This window comes from Mastomys coucha, unplaced genomic scaffold (assembly GCF_008632895.1).
Source record: "Mastomys coucha isolate ucsf_1 unplaced genomic scaffold, UCSF_Mcou_1 pScaffold15, whole genome shotgun sequence".
Lineage (NCBI taxonomy): Eukaryota > Metazoa > Chordata > Mammalia > Rodentia > Muridae > Mastomys > Mastomys coucha.
The window spans coordinates 97,182,107-97,186,222 of record NW_022196897.1 but is presented as its reverse complement, the minus strand read 5'-3'; the positions used below and the strand labels follow the sequence as shown (position 1 = coordinate 97,186,222).

Sequence of the window (4,116 nt, the reverse complement as noted above, 5' to 3'; positions counted from 1 at the left end):
AATGAAGGTAGCAATGAAGAGAGTATGCAGACAAGTCATTAGGTATAGGAAACCTTCCTAAATAGATGTACTATGGACTGTCTTCAGTAATGTAGAATTTTATTGTTCATCAACTTCAGAAAAATCTTTGCATATATATATACATATATTTCATATGCAAATTATATAAATATATTTTTTCATGTATTCAGCCAGAAACAATCTCTTCGTAAAAAGGAGAACTGCATGTACTTATAAAGCAAAGATTATAATAATCTTTAACCTATATTCCCAAGGAATGATACTTATTTAATGTAACTGATGCATTGAGCCCTCTCGAATAAGGAAATTTTCTCTTTCCTTTTTCATTTTTTTATAATTTGAGAATTTCATACATTAATATTGTATTCAAATAATTTCTATTCTTTTTCTCCCAACTTCAAATCATCCCTGGCCTCTTTTATTCCTTTTGTTATTCTTGATTTCCTTAATTATTATTGTTACATACATACATGTGAGCACACATAAGTATAGTCTTACTTACATGTATGTCATATATATATACTTACATATATCAGTATAAATCATGCTGAATACATTTAATGTTGCTAATATGTATATTTGTTTAGGGATAATAAGATAACCTTAGGATTGGATAACCCATCAAACTATAAATTGTCTTGCAGTCAGCAATTTCTAGATGGATTTTGGTGTACTTATAAAGAGTTACTGAACTGAACCATTTGTCTAACTCTTGTAGTTTGTATAAAATACATGGTTGGAGTTTTTTAGTTTTACAAGGGAGCCTAAATCAAAAGAATATACATAGGAGTATAATGGATGCAAATTTTTATAGAAGATTTGAAAACAATTTTTGAATACTAACAAGGAACTAAGAAAATGCAAATTTTCTGCTTGATTAGCATGATTCTATTCAAATTCATTCAAAATTTATTTCTTTTTTGTTTTTTTATTGATTAAGTAATTTATTCACTTCACATCCAGATTACAGCTTCTTCTCCTCTCCCTGCACCCACTCCATTTCTTCTTAGAAAAGGGAGGCCTCTGGTGGATAGAAACCAGCCTTGGCAGATCAAGTTCCAGTAAGACTAGGTATATCTTATTCCATTGAGGCTAGCCAATGAAGCCCAAATAGGGCAAAGGCATTCAAAGGCAGGCAATATAGTTAGAGACAGGGCTTGCTCACACGTTACAGCCCCACATGAAGTCCTACCTGGACAGCTGTTATGTATATTCAGAGTTTCATGCATGCTTTTTGGTTGGCAGTTTAGTCTCTAAGATCCACCTTAGATTTTCTTGTAGTATCCTTGACCCATCTAGCTCTTTCCTCCCTTGCTTCCACAGGATTCTTCAAGTTTCACTTAATGTTTTGTTGTGGGTCTCTGTATCAGTTTCCATCCATTGCTGGGTGAAGCCTCTGTGATAAGAGTTTTGCTAGACTCTTGTCTGCAAGTAAAGCAGAATATCATTAATAGTGTCAGGTTTGTGCTTTCATGACATGGGTCTCAAGTTGGGCCCTTCACTCAAACTCAGCCCCACCTTTTTTCTCCTACACATCTTGGGTGGCTGGGTTGGTGTCCTAATCCCTCCATTGGAAGTCTTGCCTCATTACTGGTGATGGCTGATTCAGTCTCCATAGCCCCCATTTCTAGGGGTCTTAGCTAGGGTGACCCTTATAGATTCCTGAAAATTCCATGATCCTAGGTTTCTAGCTCACCCTCAAAACGCTATCCCAACCTCCAATCTAGTTGTCTATCCCAGTGCTCTCTTCCTTTCTCCTCCCCCTACCTGATCCCTCCTGTTTCTGTTCCCATCCCTTCCCTAACTCAGTCCCATCCCTCCACCATCCACTGATGTTTAATGTATTTCTCCTTCTCAGTGGGATTAAAGTGCCCTCCATTTGGACCCTCATTTTATTTATTTCTTCTTGTTTTCTTGCTTTGTTTGTGATTTTTTATTAGTTTACTTTTTTATTGATGGAAAAAAGCAGACATTAAGCAGAGCTTGGGAAATTCTGTTGAAGAAGGGTAAGGAAGGATTTAAGGAGGTCAAACATCAAGGACACAACATGAAAATCTACAGAACCAACTAACTTTGGCTCAAAGGGGCTCACAAAGACTGAATAACCAACCAGAGAGCATGCATGGGACTGACTTACATCTGCACATTTGTAACAGTTTTGCATCTTGGTCTTCATGTGGGACCCCGAACAACAGGAGTCAGGGCTGTCTCTGACTCTGTTGTCTGCCTTTGGATCAGTTCTCATAACTGGGCTGTCTTGTCTAGCCTCAATTGGAGAAGATGCACCTAGTCCTACTGCAACTTGGAATGTCAAGTTACCTCTCCAATGTGGTAGCTACAAAAGCAGCTGTGTTCCTCTTCTGCTAGCAGTCTTCTTTGGCTCACTCTGGGCTGTAGTTACAGATTTTACCTGTGGTTAGGCAAGCCTCTATTTTTCTCTTAGACCTGCTGCCCTTAATATGATAAGAATTCACTATTCCAGTCAGCCTTGATTCTTTTATCACCTCTTATTGGTTCTCCTAATGCTGCCTACCTAAACTGAATGGTCTTTCTTTTTTAAATTCTTTTCCATTTTTTGAATTTGATATATCTTGTTTTCTGGATCTTGTTTCATTTCATGTGACATCTGTGAAAGTGGAGTTATATTCATTTTCAAAGGCATATATATGTAAATGCAAAACACCAGAAAGATATGAAAGAATAGATATTACATGAGGGTTATCCCCAAGGACTGGGTAGGGACCCGCTAAAAGCTTAAAAGGTCAACAGTCTCTGATTTGACTTATAATAAATCTTGTTTTTAAGATGGGAATAGACCCATGTACACTCAGTGTGATTAGAAATATTAAAAACAACAGTAAAAGTAAGTTATTTTTAAACTAGAAATAAAGTACACAGATGTCAACTCTCATAATTGCATTATATATTTTGATGTTATACTTTTTTTTAAGAAAAACTTTTATTGCATTATGATGAGAAAAGTTACATGATTTCAATTTATCTGAATTTGTTAACATTCAAAAGCATATATGAATTAAGTAGAATTGAATCACATTCTTGTTTCCCTTTTGTACCACCGCTCCTCCCAGAGATACCCCCTTCAATACCTTCAATATCTTTTTTGTCATATTCCTTAAAATTTATAAAATATTATAACAATAAAAATAAGTATTATAAAAGTTGTTTGATATAAAACAACAATCAATTTAACAGTCTTATATAGATGCTCGTCTACAGCAATAGTGAAAATATATTTTTCTCAATATAAATTTTAAATAACTCCAAACATATTAACTGTATACTTAAAAATAATACATCACTACTAGTATATTCTTAAATGAACATAAATATATAAAGTCTTTTTGTTTGTTTTGTATTTAGTAGAGTTTAAAATCTTGGCTCTTACTATGGTACAAACTCAAAATAAGAACAATTTTTAGACATTGTATTTCATTGTAATAAGGCTGTGTTTCAATGACCCTCACATCACCAAAGGATTTTACCTCCATCGTAGCTAAGCTGAGAGTTGATAGTTCTGCTGCACCAAGAAATGAATTGTAGGTTCAATTTTTGGATACAGACTTCCTGCTATAGTCAAAGCTATTTGACTTGAGTAAGTGACTTCATTCTCAGCCCACAGAGAACAGGTTACATTCATTTAAGAAATTGTGTAGGTATTAAGATGGTCTATCCATAAAGTCATTCGCCAACTGTTTCAATGAACAATGGTTCTGCTTGGAGGGTGGCACAGACATTAGGTGAGGGTAAGAATTTGGTTCATTAACTGTGATAATTTGGAAAAGCATTCACCTCAGAGAAAGAGTAACTTATAAAGTCCTCTTCTTCAAACTTGATACAAGAGTTACAAATGTCAAGCAAAGCATTCAGTTTCACTTTGTTGTTCTCTTACAAGCCACCTCCCTAGTTAATCGTCTAGGTTTCTTTTGGGTATATAAATACTTTTGAAATAGATAAGCTGTTCTGAAAACCATAGTATAGTGTAAAGACATGAAATAAACAATACTAGTAATAGAGAGGCTGAGATAGGAGAAGCAAGATTTCAGGACCCTTATGTTGTACACAGCCAGACACTGT

General features: G+C 35.0%; 1 protein-coding gene across 2 annotated transcripts in view; it reads left to right on the top strand.

Annotated features, from left to right (window-relative positions):
• LOC116092304 (olfactory receptor 4F3/4F16/4F29-like) overlaps positions 1-4,116 on the top strand; it is a 34,583-nt gene that overhangs the window by 419 nt on the left and 30,048 nt on the right. The window lies entirely within an intron of this gene.